Genomic DNA, 13,857 nt, shown 5'->3' with positions numbered 1-13,857 from the left:
AGCACTACCTGTAGTATGCATTGTGCGTTGGAAGGCACAAAGTAAGCAGATGGGAGAGGTCAGGATAGTGCGCAAGGGCATAGAAGGGAGCGGCTCAAAAAAAGAGAAGTGGAAACAGACAGCAAACTAGGCTGGAGAAAGACCTGAGACAAAGAGATCTGAATTATACGAGAGCCGACCAGAGGAAACACAAATTATGCAGTCAAGTTTCCCACATTTGGGGAAATCGCAGGAGCAGCACACCCAGAGTGCAATGGGTGAGCCTTGCCCTGGGAGAAGCACCTTCCTGATCATAGTATCTCACCTGGCAGGTAAGTAGGAGTTGGGCTAGAGCTGGGGAGGGTCGCTGCTCGGGCACCCCCTTGTCAAGTGAAGGAGATCCAACTGAGGCAGCACAAGGGAACTCTCGAAAGAAGAACAAGGCTAGAGGAAGATCTGAGACAAAGAAATCTGACTTTTACCAGAGCTGAGCAGAGGAAAGCACAAACACAGTCCCCCTCTACCACAAATAATGCAGTCGAGTTTCCCACATTTGGGGAAATCACAGGGGTCAGCATACCCAGAATGCAATGAATGAACCTCACCCTGGGAGAACAATCTTCATGACCATGGTATCTCCTATGCAAAATAAGTATGATTTGGGATAGGGCTGGGGAGGGCCGCTGCTCAGGCACATCTCTGTCAAGTAAAGGAGATTCAACTGAGGCAGCACAAGGGAACTCTCATCTGGGGACAACAACTGCAGGGAGAACACATATTTTCAGATGAACATGGGAGGGCAGAAGGCTGCCTAATACTGAAGCACCCCCAAACAACAAACCAAATGCAACAACTAGTGCAAGCATTCCTGGGGGAAGGCCTGCAGCAGATTGATTTGCATATGGTAATGCCATCCAAGCAGTGGGTCAAAGTTGGCTTCAGCCCTCGTCTGCATATGAAAAGAGAAAAGGGGCGTGCAGGGCATGGCGGCCTTTTGCGGCGCTTGGGTGACCCTTAGTTCGCATTAAACACCCCCACCCTCCTTCGGTGTGGGGCTCATGTTGGCAATGCCCCAGCCCCTGAAGCATTCAAGCTGATTTCTTGCAGCAGCTGGGTACTGTAACAGCTCCAGAGCTGCTCTGTGAGGCAAGTAAAAGGGTGTGGGCCCTGCAGCACTACCTGTAGTTTGCATTGTGTGTTGGAAGGCACAAAGTAAGCAGACGGGAGAAGTCAGGATAGTGCGCAAGGGCATAGAAGGGAGCGGCTCAAGAAAAGAGAAGTGGAAACAGACAGCAAACTAGGCTGGAGAGAGACCTGAGACAAAGAGATCTGAATTATACGAGAGACGACCAGGGGAAACACAAATTATGCAGTCAAGTTTCCCACATTTGGGGAAATCACAGGGGCAGCACACCCAGAGTGCAATGGGTGAGCCTTGCCCTGGGAGAAGCACCTACATGATCATAGTATCTCACCTGGCAGGTAAGTAGGAGTTGGGCTAGAGCTGGGGAGGGTCGCTGCTCGGGTACCCCCCTGTCAAGTGAAGGAGATCCAACTGAGGCAGCACAAGGGAACTCTCGAAAGAGGAACAAGGCTAGAGGAAGATCTGAGACAAAGAAATCTGATTTTTACCAGAGTTGACCAGAAGAAAGCACAAACACAGTCCCCCACTACCACAAATAATGCAGTCGAGTTTCCCACATTTGGGGAAATCACAGGGGTCAGCATACCCAGAATGCAATGAATGAACCTCACCCTGGGAGAACAATCTTCATGACCATGGTATCTCCTATGCAAAATAAGTATGATTTGGGATAGGGCTGGGGAGGGCCGCTGCTCAGGCACATCTCTGTCAAGTAAAGGAGATTCAACTGAGGCAGCACAAGGGAACTCTCATCTGGGGACAACAACTGCTGGGAGAACACATATTTTCAGATGAACATGGGAGGGCAGAAGGCTGCCTAATACTGAAGCACCCCCAAACAACAAACCAAATGCAACAACTAGTGCAAGCATTCCTGGGGGAAGGCCTGCAGCAGATGGATTTGCATATGGTGATGTCATCCAAGCAGTGGGTCAAAGTTGGCTTCAACCCTCGTCTGCATATGAAAAGAAAAAAGGGATGTGCAGGGCATGGTGTCCTTTTGTGGCGCTTGGATGACCCCTCCTTCGGTGTGGGGCTCATGTTGGCTATGCCCCAGCCCCTGAAGCATTCAAGATGATTTCTTGCAGCAGCTGGGCACTGTAACAGCTCCAGAGTTGCTCTGTAAAGCATGTAAAAGGGTGTGGGCCCTGCAGCACTACCTGTAGTATGCATTGTGCGTTGGAAGGCACAAAGTAAGCAGACGGGAGAGGTCAGGATAGTGCGCAACTGCATAGAAGGGAGCGGCTCAAGAAAAGAGAAGTGGAAACAGACAGCAAACTAGGCTGGAGAAAGACCTGAGACAAAGAGATCTGAATTATATGAGAGCCGACCAGAGGAAACACAAATTATGCAGTCAAGTGTCCCACATTTGGGGAAATCGCAGGAGCAGCACACCCAGAGTGCAATGGGTGAGCCTTGCCCTGGGAGAAGCACCTTCCTGATCATAGTATCTCACCTGGCAGGTAAATAGGAGTTGGGCTAGAGCTGGGGAGGGTCGCTGCTCGTGCACCCCCCTGTCAAGTGAAGGAGATCCAACTGAGGCAGCACAAGGGAACTCTCGAAAGAAGAACAAGGCTAGAGGAAGATCTGAGACAAAGAAATCTGACTTTTACCAGAGCTGACCAGAGGAAAGCACAAACACAGTCCCCCACTACCACAAATAATGCAGTCGAGTTTCCCACATTTGGGGAAATCACAGGGGTCAGCATACCCAGAATGCAATGAATGAACCTCACCCTGGGAGAACAATCTTCATGACCATGGTATCTCCTATGCAAAATAAGTATGATTTGAGATAGGGCTGGGGAGGGCCGCTGCTCAGGCACATCTCTGTCAAGTAAAGGAGATTCAACTGAGGCAGCACAAGGGAACTCTCATCTGGGGACAACAACTGCAGGGAGAACACATATTTTCAGATGAACATGGGAGGGCAGAAGGCTGCCTAATACTGAAGCACCCCCAAACAACAAACCAAATGCAACAACTAGTGCAAGCATTCCTGGGGGAAGGCCTGCAGCAGATGGATTTGCATATGGTGATGTCATCCAAGCAGTGGGTCAAAGTTGGCTTCAACCCTCGTCTGCATATGAAAAGAAAAAAGGGATGTGCAGGGCATGGCGGCCTTTTGCGGCGCTTGCATGACCCCTAATTCGCATTAAACACCTCCACCCTCCTTCGGTGTGGGGCTCATGTTGGCTATGCCCCAGCACCTGAAGCATTCAAGCTGATTTCTTGCAGCAGCTGGGCACTGTAACAGCTCCAGAGCTGCTCTGTAAGGCAACTAAAAGGGTGTGGGCCCTGCAGCACTACCTGTAGTTCGCATTGTGCGTTGGAAGGCACAAAGTAAGCAGACGGGAGAAGTCAGGATAGTGCGCAAGGGCATAGAAGGGAGCGGTTCAAGAAAAGAGAAGTGGAAACAGACAGCAAACTAGGCTGGAGAGAGACCTGAGACAAAGAGATCTGAATTATACGAGAGCCGACCAGAGGAAACACAAATTATGCAGTCAAGTGTCCCACATTTGGGGAAATCGCAGGAGCAGCACACCCAGAGTGCAATGGGTGAGCCTTGCCCTGGGAGAAGCACCTTCCTGATCATAGTATCTCACCTGGCAGGTAAGTAGGAGTTGGGCTAGAGCTGGGGAGGGTCGCTGCTCGGGCACCCCCCTGTCAAGTGAAGGAGATCCAACTGAGGCAGCACAAGGGAACTCTCGAAAGAAGAACAAGGCTAGAGGAAGATCTGAGACAAAGAAATCTGACTTTTACCAGAGCTGACCAGAGGAAAGCACAAACACAGTCCCCCTCTACCACAAATAATGCAGTCGAGTTTTCCACATTTGGGGAAATCACAGGGGTCATCATACCCAGAATGCAATGAATGAACCTCACCCTGGGAGAACAATCTTCATGACCATGATATCTCCTATGCAAAATAAGTATGATTTGGGATAGGGCTGGGGAGGGCCGCTGCTCAGGCACATCTCTGTCAAGTAAAGGCGATTCAACTGAGGCAGCACAAGGGAACTCTCATCTGGGGACAACAACTGCAGGGAGAACACATATTTTCAGATGAACATGGGAGGGCAGAAGGCTGCCTAATACTGAAGCACCCCCAAACAACAAACCAAATGCAACAACTAGTACAAGCATTCCTGGGGGAAGGCCTGCAGCAGATGGATTTGCATATGGTGATGTCATCCAAGCAGTGGGTCAAAGTTGGCTTCAACCCTCGTCTGCATATGAAAAGAAAAAAGGGATGTGCAGGGCATGGCATCCTTTTGTGGCGCTTGGATGACCCTTAATTCGCATTAAACATCTCCACCCTCCTTCGGTGTGGGGCTCATGTTGGCTATGCCCCAGCCCCTGAAGCATTCAAGATGATTTCTTGCAGCAGCTGGGCACTGTAACAGCTCCAGAGCTGTTATGTAAAGCATGTAAAAGGGTGTGGGCCCTGCAGCACTACCTGTAGTATGCATTGTGCGTTGGAAGGCACAAAGTAAGCAGATGGGAGAGGTCAGGATAGTGCGCAAGGGCATAGAAGGGAGCGGCTCAAAAAAAGAGAAGTGGAAACAGACAGCAAACTAGGCTGGAGAAAGACCTGAGACAAAGAGATCTGAATTATACGAGAGCCGACCAGAGGAAACACAAATTATGCAGTCAAGTTTCCCACATTTGGGGAAATCGCAGGAGCAGCACACCCAGAGTGCAATGGGTGAGCCTTGCCCTGGGAGAAGCACCTTCCTGATCATAGTATCTCACCTGGCAGGTAAGTAGGAGTTGGGCTAGAGCTGGGGAGGGTCGCTGCTCGGGCACCCCCTTGTCAAGTGAAGGAGATCCAACTGAGGCAGCACAAGGGAACTCTCGAAAGAAGAACAAGGCTAGAGGAAGATCTGAGACAAAGAAATCTGACTTTTACCAGAGCTGAGCAGAGGAAAGCACAAACACAGTCCCCCTCTACCACAAATAATGCAGTCGAGTTTCCCACATTTGGGGAAATCACAGGGGTCAGCATACCCAGAATGCAATGAATGAACCTCACCCTGGGAGAACAATCTTCATGACCATGGTATCTCCTATGCAAAATAAGTATGATTTGGGATAGGGCTGGGGAGGGCCGCTGCTCAGGCACATCTCTGTCAAGTAAAGGAGATTCAACTGAGGCAGCACAAGGGAACTCTCATCTGGGGACAACAACTGCAGGGAGAACACATATTTTCAGATGAACATGGGAGGGCAGAAGGCTGCCTAATACTGAAGCACCCCCAAACAACAAACCAAATGCAACAACTAGTGCAAGCATTCCTGGGGGAAGGCCTGCAGCAGATGGATTTGCATATGGTGATGTCATCCAAGCAGTGGGTCAAAGTTGGCTTCAACCCTCGTCTGCATATGAAAAGAAAAAAGGGATGTGCAGGGCATGGTGTCCTTTTGTGGCGCTTGGATGACCCCTCCTTCGGTGTGGGGCTCATGTTGGCTATGCCCCAGCCCCTGAAGCATTCAAGATGATTTCTTGCAGCAGCTGGGCACTGTAACAGCTCCAGAGCTGTTCTGTAAAGCATGTAAAAGGGTGTGGGCCCTGCAGCACTACCTGTAGTATGCATTGTGCGTTGGAAGGCACAAAGTAAGCAGACGGGAGAGGTCAGGATAGTGCGCAAGGGCATAGAAGGGAGCGGCTCAAGAAAAGAGAAGTGGAAACAGACAGCAAACTAGGCTGGAGAAAGACCTGAGACAAAGAGATCTGAATTATACGAGAGCCGACCAGAGGAAACACAAATTATGCAGTCAAGTTTCCCACATTTGGGGAAATCGCAGGAGCAGCACACCCAGAGTGCAATGGGTGAGCCTTGCCCTGGGAGAAGCACCTTCCTGATCATAGTATCTCACCTGGCAGGTAAGTAGGAGTTGGGCTAGAGCTGGGGAGGGTCGCTGCTCGGGCACCCCCCTGTCAAGTGAAGGAGATCCAACTGAGGCAGCACAAGGGAACTCTCGAAAGAAGAACAAGGCTAGAGGAAGATCTGAGACAAAGAAATCTGACTTTTACCAGAGCTGACCAGAGGAAAGCAAAAACACAGTCCCCCACTACCACAAATAATGCAGTCGAGTTTCCCACATTTGGGGAAATCACAGGGGTCAGCATACCCAGAATGCAATGAATGAACCTCACCCTGGGAGAACAATCTTCATGACCATGGTATCTCCTATGCAAAATAAGTATGATTTGGGATAGGGCTGTGGAGGGCCGCTACTCAGGCACATCTCTGTCAAGTAAAGGCGATTCAACTGAGGCAGCACAAGGGAACTCTCATCTGGGGACAACAACTGCAGGGAGAACACATATTTTCAGATGAACATGGGAGGGCAGAAGGCTGCCTAATACTGAAGCACCCCCAAACAACAAACCAAATGCAACAACTAGTGCAAGCATTCCTGGGGGAAGGCCTGCAGCAGATGGATTTGCATATGGTGATGTCATCCAAGCAGTGGGTCAAAGTTGGCTTCAACCCTCGTCTGCATATGAAAAGAAAAAAGGGATGTGCAGGGCATGGCGGCCTTTTGCGGCGCTTGCATGACCCCTAATTCGCATTAAACACCTCCACCCTCCTTCGGTGTGGGGCTCATGTTGGCTATGCCCCAGCACCTGAAGCATTCAAGCTGATTTCTTGCAGCAGCTGGGCACTGTAACAGCTCCAGAGCTGCTCTGTAAGGCAACTAAAAGGGTGTGGGCCCTGCAGCACTACCTGTAGTTCGCATTGTGCGTTGGAAGGCACAAAGTAAGCAGACGGGAGAAGTCAGGATAGTGCGCAAGGGCATAGAAGGGAGCGGTTCAAGAAAAGAGAAGTGGAAACAGACAGCAAACTAGGCTGGAGAGAGACCTGAGACAAAGAGATCTGAATTATACGAGAGCCGACCAGAGGAAACACAAATTATGCAGTCAAGTGTCCCACATTTGGGGAAATCGCAGGAGCAGCACACCCAGAGTGCAATGGGTGAGCCTTGCCCTGGGAGAAGCACCTTCCTGATCATAGTATCTCACCTGGCAGGTAAGTAGGAGTTGGGCTAGAGCTGGGGAGGGTCGCTGCTCGGGCACCCCCCTGTCAAGTGAAGGAGATCCAACTGAGGCAGCACAAGGGAACTCTCGAAAGAAGAACAAGGCTAGAGGAAGATCTGAGACAAAGAAATCTGACTTTTACCAGAGCTGACCAGAGGAAAGCACAAACACAGTCCCCCTCTACCACAAATAATGCAGTCGAGTTTTCCACATTTGGGGAAATCACAGGGGTCATCATACCCAGAATGCAATGAATGAACCTCACCCTGGGAGAACAATCTTCATGACCATGATATCTCCTATGCAAAATAAGTATGATTTGGGATAGGGCTGGGGAGGGCCGCTGCTCAGGCACATCTCTGTCAAGTAAAGGCGATTCAACTGAGGCAGCACAAGGGAACTCTCATCTGGGGACAACAACTGCAGGGAGAACACATATTTTCAGATGAACATGGGAGGGCAGAAGGCTGCCTAATACTGAAGCACCCCCAAACAACAAACCAAATGCAACAACTAGTACAAGCATTCCTGGGGGAAGGCCTGCAGCAGATGGATTTGCATATGGTGATGTCATCCAAGCAGTGGGTCAAAGTTGGCTTCAACCCTCGTCTGCATATGAAAAGAAAAAAGGGATGTGCAGGGCATGGCGTCCTTTTGTGGCGCTTGGATGACCCTTAATTCGCATTAAACATCTCCACCCTCCTTCGGTGTGGGGCTCATGTTGGCTATGCCCCAGCCCCTGAAGCATTCAAGATGATTTCTTGCAGCAGCTGGGCACTGTAACAGCTCCAGAGCTGTTCTGTAAAGCATGTAAAAGGGTGTGGGCCCTGCAGCACTACCTGTAGTATGCATTGTGCGTTGGAAGGCACAAAGTAAGCAGATGGGAGAGGTCAGGATAGTGCGCAAGGGCATAGAAGGGAGCGGCTCAAAAAAAGAGAAGTGGAAACAGACAGCAAACTAGGCTGGAGAAAGACCTGAGACAAAGAGATCTGAATTATACGAGAGCCGACCAGAGGAAACACAAATTATGCAGTCAAGTTTCCCACATTTGGGGAAATCGCAGGAGCAGCACACCCAGAGTGCAATGGGTGAGCCTTGCCCTGGGAGAAGCACCTTCCTGATCATAGTATCTCACCTGGCAGGTAAGTAGGAGTTGGGCTAGAGCTGGGGAGGGTCGCTGCTCGGGCACCCCCTTGTCAAGTGAAGGAGATCCAACTGAGGCAGCACAAGGGAACTCTCGAAAGAAGAACAAGGCTAGAGGAAGATCTGAGACAAAGAAATCTGACTTTTACCAGAGCTGAGCAGAGGAAAGCACAAACACAGTCCCCCTCTACCACAAATAATGCAGTCGAGTTTCCCACATTTGGGGAAATCACAGGGGTCAGCATACCCAGAATGCAATGAATGAACCTCACCCTGGGAGAACAATCTTCATGACCATGGTATCTCCTATGCAAAATAAGTATGATTTGGGATAGGGCTGGGGAGGGCCGCTGCTCAGGCACATCTCTGTCAAGTAAAGGAGATTCAACTGAGGCAGCACAAGGGAACTCTCATCTGGGGACAACAACTGCAGGGAGAACACATATTTTCAGATGAACATGGGAGGGCAGAAGGCTGCCTAATACTGAAGCACCCCCAAACAACAAACCAAATGCAACAACTAGTGCAAGCATTCCTGGGGGAAGGCCTGCAGCAGATTGATTTGCATATGGTAATGCCATCCAAGCAGTGGGTCAAAGTTGGCTTCAGCCCTCGTCTGCATATGAAAAGAGAAAAGGGGCGTGCAGGGCATGGCGGCCTTTTGCGGCGCTTGGGTGACCCTTAGTTCGCATTAAACACCCCCACCCTCCTTCGGTGTGGGGCTCATGTTGGCAATGCCCCAGCCCCTGAAGCATTCAAGCTGATTTCTTGCAGCAGCTGGGTACTGTAACAGCTCCAGAGCTGCTCTGTGAGGCAAGTAAAAGGGTGTGGGCCCTGCAGCACTACCTGTAGTTTGCATTGTGTGTTGGAAGGCACAAAGTAAGCAGACGGGAGAAGTCAGGATAGTGCGCAAGGGCATAGAAGGGAGCGGCTCAAGAAAAGAGAAGTGGAAACAGACAGCAAACTAGGCTGGAGAGAGACCTGAGACAAAGAGATCTGAATTATACGAGAGACGACCAGGGGAAACACAAATTATGCAGTCAAGTTTCCCACATTTGGGGAAATCACAGGGGCAGCACACCCAGAGTGCAATGGGTGAGCCTTGCCCTGGGAGAAGCACCTACATGATCATAGTATCTCACCTGGCAGGTAAGTAGGAGTTGGGCTAGAGCTGGGGAGGGTCGCTGCTCGGGTACCCCCCTGTCAAGTGAAGGAGATCCAACTGAGGCAGCACAAGGGAACTCTCGAAAGAGGAACAAGGCTAGAGGAAGATCTGAGACAAAGAAATCTGATTTTTACCAGAGTTGACCAGAAGAAAGCACAAACACAGTCCCCCACTACCACAAATAATGCAGTCGAGTTTCCCACATTTGGGGAAATCACAGGGGTCAGCATACCCAGAATGCAATGAATGAACCTCACCCTGGGAGAACAATCTTCATGACCATGGTATCTCCTATGCAAAATAAGTATGATTTGGGATAGGGCTGGGGAGGGCCGCTGCTCAGGCACATCTCTGTCAAGTAAAGGAGATTCAACTGAGGCAGCACAAGGGAACTCTCATCTGGGGACAACAACTGCTGGGAGAACACATATTTTCAGATGAACATGGGAGGGCAGAAGGCTGCCTAATACTGAAGCACCCCCAAACAACAAACCAAATGCAACAACTAGTGCAAGCATTCCTGGGGGAAGGCCTGCAGCAGATGGATTTGCATATGGTGATGTCATCCAAGCAGTGGGTCAAAGTTGGCTTCAACCCTCGTCTGCATATGAAAAGAAAAAAGGGATGTGCAGGGCATGGTGTCCTTTTGTGGCGCTTGGATGACCCCTCCTTCGGTGTGGGGCTCATGTTGGCTATGCCCCAGCCCCTGAAGCATTCAAGATGATTTCTTGCAGCAGCTGGGCACTGTAACAGCTCCAGAGTTGCTCTGTAAAGCATGTAAAAGGGTGTGGGCCCTGCAGCACTACCTGTAGTATGCATTGTGCGTTGGAAGGCACAAAGTAAGCAGACGGGAGAGGTCAGGATAGTGCGCAACTGCATAGAAGGGAGCGGCTCAAGAAAAGAGAAGTGGAAACAGACAGCAAACTAGGCTGGAGAAAGACCTGAGACAAAGAGATCTGAATTATATGAGAGCCGACCAGAGGAAACACAAATTATGCAGTCAAGTGTCCCACATTTGGGGAAATCGCAGGAGCAGCACACCCAGAGTGCAATGGGTGAGCCTTGCCCTGGGAGAAGCACCTTCCTGATCATAGTATCTCACCTGGCAGGTAAATAGGAGTTGGGCTAGAGCTGGGGAGGGTCGCTGCTCGTGCACCCCCCTGTCAAGTGAAGGAGATCCAACTGAGGCAGCACAAGGGAACTCTCGAAAGAAGAACAAGGCTAGAGGAAGATCTGAGACAAAGAAATCTGACTTTTACCAGAGCTGACCAGAGGAAAGCACAAACACAGTCCCCCACTACCACAAATAATGCAGTCGAGTTTCCCACATTTGGGGAAATCACAGGGGTCAGCATACCCAGAATGCAATGAATGAACCTCACCCTGGGAGAACAATCTTCATGACCATGGTATCTCCTATGCAAAATAAGTATGATTTGAGATAGGGCTGGGGAGGGCCGCTGCTCAGGCACATCTCTGTCAAGTAAAGGAGATTTAACTGAGGCAGCACAAGGGAACTCTCATCTGGGGACAACAACTGCAGGGAGAACACATATTTTCAGATGAACATGGGAGGGCAGAAGGCTGCCTAATACTGAAGCACCCCCAAACAACAAACCAAATGCAACAACTAGTGCAAGCATTCCTGGGGGAAGGCCTGCAGCAGATGGATTTGCATATGGTGATGTCATCCAAGCAGTGGGTCAAAGTTGGCTTCAACCCTCGTCTGCATATGAAAAGAAAAAAGGGATGTGCAGGGCATGGCGGCCTTTTGCGGCGCTTGCATGACCCCTAATTCGCATTAAACACCTCCACCCTCCTTCGGTGTGGGGCTCATGTTGGCTATGCCCCAGCACCTGAAGCATTCAAGCTGATTTCTTGCAGCAGCTGGGCACTGTAACAGCTCCAGAGCTGCTCTGTAAGGCAACTAAAAGGGTGTGGGCCCTGCAGCACTACCTGTAGTTCGCATTGTGCGTTGGAAGGCACAAAGTAAGCAGACGGGAGAAGTCAGGATAGTGCGCAAGGGCATAGAAGGGAGCGGTTCAAGAAAAGAGAAGTGGAAACAGACAGCAAACTAGGCTGGAGAGAGACCTGAGACAAAGAGATCTGAATTATACGAGAGCCGACCAGAGGAAACACAAATTATGCAGTCAAGTGTCCCACATTTGGGGAAATCGCAGGAGCAGCACACCCAGAGTGCAATGGGTGAGCCTTGCCCTGGGAGAAGCACCTTCCTGATCATAGTATCTCACCTGGCAGGTAAGTAGGAGTTGGGCTAGAGCTGGGGAGGGTCGCTGCTCGGGCACCCCCCTGTCAAGTGAAGGAGATCCAACTGAGGCAGCACAAGGGAACTCTCGAAAGAAGAACAAGGCTAGAGGAAGATCTGAGACAAAGAAATCTGACTTTTACCAGAGCTGACCAGAGGAAAGCACAAACACAGTCCCCCTCTACCACAAATAATGCAGTCGAGTTTTCCACATTTGGGGAAATCACAGGGGTCATCATACCCAGAATGCAATGAATGAACCTCACCCTGGGAGAACAATCTTCATGACCATGATATCTCCTATGCAAAATAAGTATGATTTGGGATAGGGCTGGGGAGGGCCGCTGCTCAGGCACATCTCTGTCAAGTAAAGGCGATTCAACTGAGGCAGCACAAGGGAACTCTCATCTGGGGACAACAACTGCAGGGAGAACACATATTTTCAGATGAACATGGGAGGGCAGAAGGCTGCCTAATACTGAAGCACCCCCAAACAACAAACCAAATGCAACAACTAGTACAAGCATTCCTGGGGGAAGGCCTGCAGCAGATGGATTTGCATATGGTGATGTCATCCAAGCAGTGGGTCAAAGTTGGCTTCAACCCTCGTCTGCATATGAAAAGAAAAAAGGGATGTGCAGGGCATGGCATCCTTTTGTGGCGCTTGGATGACCCTTAATTCGCATTAAACATCTCCACCCTCCTTCGGTGTGGGGCTCATGTTGGCTATGCCCCAGCCCCTGAAGCATTCAAGATGATTTCTTGCAGCAGCTGGGCACTGTAACAGCTCCAGAGCTGTTCTGTAAAGCATGTAAAAGGGTGTGGGCCCTGCAGCACTACCTGTAGTATGCATTGTGCGTTGGAAGGCACAAAGTAAGCAGATGGGAGAGGTCAGGATAGTGCGCAAGGGCATAGAAGGGAGCGGCTCAAAAAAAGAGAAGTGGAAACAGACAGCAAACTAGGCTGGAGAAAGACCTGAGACAAAGAGATCTGAATTATACGAGAGCCGACCAGAGGAAACACAAATTATGCAGTCAAGTTTCCCACATTTGGGGAAATCGCAGGAGCAGCACACCCAGAGTGCAATGGGTGAGCCTTGCCCTGGGAGAAGCACCTTCCTGATCATAGTATCTCACCTGGCAGGTAAGTAGGAGTTGGGCTAGAGCTGGGGAGGGTCGCTGCTCGGGCACCCCCTTGTCAAGTGAAGGAGATCCAACTGAGGCAGCACAAGGGAACTCTCGAAAGAAGAACAAGGCTAGAGGAAGATCTGAGACAAAGAAATCTGACTTTTACCAGAGCTGAGCAGAGGAAAGCACAAACACAGTCCCCCTCTACCACAAATAATGCAGTCGAGTTTCCCACATTTGGGGAAATCACAGGGGTCAGCATACCCAGAATGCAATGAATGAACCTCACCCTGGGAGAACAATCTTCATGACCATGGTATCTCCTATGCAAAATAAGTATGATTTGGGATAGGGCTGGGGAGGGCCGCTGCTCAGGCACATCTCTGTCAAGTAAAGGAGATTCAACTGAGGCAGCACAAGGGAACTCTCATCTGGGGACAACAACTGCAGGGAGAACACATATTTTCAGATGAACATGGGAGGGCAGAAGGCTGCCTAATACTGAAGCACCCCCAAACAACAAACCAAATGCAACAACTAGTGCAAGCATTCCTGGGGGAAGGCCTGCAGCAGATTGATTTGCATATGGTAATGCCATCCAAGCAGTGGGTCAAAGTTGGCTTCAGCCCTCGTCTGCATATGAAAAGTGAAAAGGGGCGTGCAGGGCATGGCGGCCTTTTGCGGCGCTTGGGTGACCCTTAGTTCGCATTAAACACCCCCACCCTCCTTCGGTGTGGGGCTCATGTTGGCAATGCCCCAGCCCCTGAAGCATTCAAGCTGATTTCTTGCAGCAGCTGGGTACTGTAACAGCTCCAGAGCTGCTCTGTGAGGCAAGTAAAAGGGTGTGGGCCCTGCAGCACTACCTGTAGTTTGCATTGTGTGTTGGAAGGCACAAAGTAAGCAGACGGGAGAAGTCAGGATAGTGCGCAAGGGCATAGAAGGGAGCGGCTCAAGAAAAGAGAAGTGGAAACAGACAGCAAACTAGGC

The 13,857-nt window shown here is 50.3% G+C and overlaps 24 non-coding genes across 24 annotated transcripts; all 24 read right to left on the bottom strand.

Moving 5' to 3' along the window:
- Positions 1–156: 156 nt before the first annotated feature.
- LOC135018131 (U1 spliceosomal RNA) lies at positions 157–319 on the bottom strand. The gene has a single exon (XR_010215885.1). It is a non-coding gene; the product is annotated as a U1 spliceosomal RNA (small nuclear RNA).
- Positions 320–471: 152 nt separating this feature from the next.
- Positions 472–635, bottom strand: LOC135018200 (U1 spliceosomal RNA). The gene has a single exon (XR_010215949.1). It is a non-coding gene; the product is annotated as a U1 spliceosomal RNA (small nuclear RNA).
- Positions 636–1,306: 671 nt separating this feature from the next.
- LOC135018170 (U1 spliceosomal RNA) lies at positions 1,307–1,469 on the bottom strand. The gene has a single exon (XR_010215922.1). It is a non-coding gene; the product is annotated as a U1 spliceosomal RNA (small nuclear RNA).
- Positions 1,470–1,621: 152 nt separating this feature from the next.
- Positions 1,622–1,785, bottom strand: LOC135018213 (U1 spliceosomal RNA). The gene has a single exon (XR_010215961.1). It is a non-coding gene; the product is annotated as a U1 spliceosomal RNA (small nuclear RNA).
- Positions 1,786–2,431: 646 nt separating this feature from the next.
- Positions 2,432–2,594, bottom strand: LOC135018162 (U1 spliceosomal RNA). Its single transcript, XR_010215915.1, has one exon. It is a non-coding gene; the product is annotated as a U1 spliceosomal RNA (small nuclear RNA).
- Positions 2,595–2,746: 152 nt separating this feature from the next.
- Positions 2,747–2,910, bottom strand: LOC135018190 (U1 spliceosomal RNA). Its single transcript, XR_010215939.1, has one exon. It is a non-coding gene; the product is annotated as a U1 spliceosomal RNA (small nuclear RNA).
- A 671-nt stretch (positions 2,911–3,581) lies between these two features.
- Positions 3,582–3,744, bottom strand: LOC135018144 (U1 spliceosomal RNA). The gene has a single exon (XR_010215898.1). It is a non-coding gene; the product is annotated as a U1 spliceosomal RNA (small nuclear RNA).
- A 152-nt stretch (positions 3,745–3,896) lies between these two features.
- Positions 3,897–4,060, bottom strand: LOC135018117 (U1 spliceosomal RNA). Its single transcript, XR_010215871.1, has one exon. It is a non-coding gene; the product is annotated as a U1 spliceosomal RNA (small nuclear RNA).
- Positions 4,061–4,731: 671 nt separating this feature from the next.
- LOC135018130 (U1 spliceosomal RNA) lies at positions 4,732–4,894 on the bottom strand. Its single transcript, XR_010215884.1, has one exon. It is a non-coding gene; the product is annotated as a U1 spliceosomal RNA (small nuclear RNA).
- Positions 4,895–5,046: 152 nt separating this feature from the next.
- On the bottom strand, positions 5,047–5,210 carry LOC135018199 (U1 spliceosomal RNA). Its single transcript, XR_010215948.1, has one exon. It is a non-coding gene; the product is annotated as a U1 spliceosomal RNA (small nuclear RNA).
- Positions 5,211–5,856: 646 nt separating this feature from the next.
- Positions 5,857–6,019, bottom strand: LOC135018129 (U1 spliceosomal RNA). Its single transcript, XR_010215883.1, has one exon. It is a non-coding gene; the product is annotated as a U1 spliceosomal RNA (small nuclear RNA).
- Positions 6,020–6,171: 152 nt separating this feature from the next.
- Positions 6,172–6,335, bottom strand: LOC135018103 (U1 spliceosomal RNA). Its single transcript, XR_010215857.1, has one exon. It is a non-coding gene; the product is annotated as a U1 spliceosomal RNA (small nuclear RNA).
- Positions 6,336–7,006: 671 nt separating this feature from the next.
- On the bottom strand, positions 7,007–7,169 carry LOC135018143 (U1 spliceosomal RNA). Its single transcript, XR_010215897.1, has one exon. It is a non-coding gene; the product is annotated as a U1 spliceosomal RNA (small nuclear RNA).
- A 152-nt stretch (positions 7,170–7,321) lies between these two features.
- Positions 7,322–7,485, bottom strand: LOC135018116 (U1 spliceosomal RNA). The gene has a single exon (XR_010215870.1). It is a non-coding gene; the product is annotated as a U1 spliceosomal RNA (small nuclear RNA).
- A 671-nt stretch (positions 7,486–8,156) lies between these two features.
- Positions 8,157–8,319, bottom strand: LOC135018128 (U1 spliceosomal RNA). The gene has a single exon (XR_010215882.1). It is a non-coding gene; the product is annotated as a U1 spliceosomal RNA (small nuclear RNA).
- Positions 8,320–8,471: 152 nt separating this feature from the next.
- LOC135018198 (U1 spliceosomal RNA) lies at positions 8,472–8,635 on the bottom strand. Its single transcript, XR_010215947.1, has one exon. It is a non-coding gene; the product is annotated as a U1 spliceosomal RNA (small nuclear RNA).
- Positions 8,636–9,306: 671 nt separating this feature from the next.
- Positions 9,307–9,469, bottom strand: LOC135018169 (U1 spliceosomal RNA). The gene has a single exon (XR_010215921.1). It is a non-coding gene; the product is annotated as a U1 spliceosomal RNA (small nuclear RNA).
- A 152-nt stretch (positions 9,470–9,621) lies between these two features.
- On the bottom strand, positions 9,622–9,785 carry LOC135018212 (U1 spliceosomal RNA). The gene has a single exon (XR_010215960.1). It is a non-coding gene; the product is annotated as a U1 spliceosomal RNA (small nuclear RNA).
- A 646-nt stretch (positions 9,786–10,431) lies between these two features.
- LOC135018161 (U1 spliceosomal RNA) lies at positions 10,432–10,594 on the bottom strand. The gene has a single exon (XR_010215914.1). It is a non-coding gene; the product is annotated as a U1 spliceosomal RNA (small nuclear RNA).
- A 152-nt stretch (positions 10,595–10,746) lies between these two features.
- LOC135018189 (U1 spliceosomal RNA) lies at positions 10,747–10,910 on the bottom strand. The gene has a single exon (XR_010215938.1). It is a non-coding gene; the product is annotated as a U1 spliceosomal RNA (small nuclear RNA).
- Positions 10,911–11,581: 671 nt separating this feature from the next.
- Positions 11,582–11,744, bottom strand: LOC135018142 (U1 spliceosomal RNA). The gene has a single exon (XR_010215896.1). It is a non-coding gene; the product is annotated as a U1 spliceosomal RNA (small nuclear RNA).
- Positions 11,745–11,896: 152 nt separating this feature from the next.
- Positions 11,897–12,060, bottom strand: LOC135018115 (U1 spliceosomal RNA). Its single transcript, XR_010215869.1, has one exon. It is a non-coding gene; the product is annotated as a U1 spliceosomal RNA (small nuclear RNA).
- A 671-nt stretch (positions 12,061–12,731) lies between these two features.
- LOC135018127 (U1 spliceosomal RNA) lies at positions 12,732–12,894 on the bottom strand. Its single transcript, XR_010215881.1, has one exon. It is a non-coding gene; the product is annotated as a U1 spliceosomal RNA (small nuclear RNA).
- A 152-nt stretch (positions 12,895–13,046) lies between these two features.
- LOC135018197 (U1 spliceosomal RNA) lies at positions 13,047–13,210 on the bottom strand. Its single transcript, XR_010215946.1, has one exon. It is a non-coding gene; the product is annotated as a U1 spliceosomal RNA (small nuclear RNA).
- Positions 13,211–13,857: the final 647 nt, after the last annotated feature.

Source organism: Pseudophryne corroboree, unplaced genomic scaffold, assembly GCF_028390025.1.
Source record: "Pseudophryne corroboree isolate aPseCor3 unplaced genomic scaffold, aPseCor3.hap2 scaffold_321, whole genome shotgun sequence".
NCBI classification, from domain to species: domain Eukaryota; kingdom Metazoa; phylum Chordata; class Amphibia; order Anura; family Myobatrachidae; genus Pseudophryne; species Pseudophryne corroboree.
This window is presented reverse-complemented; position numbering and strand designations above follow the sequence as displayed.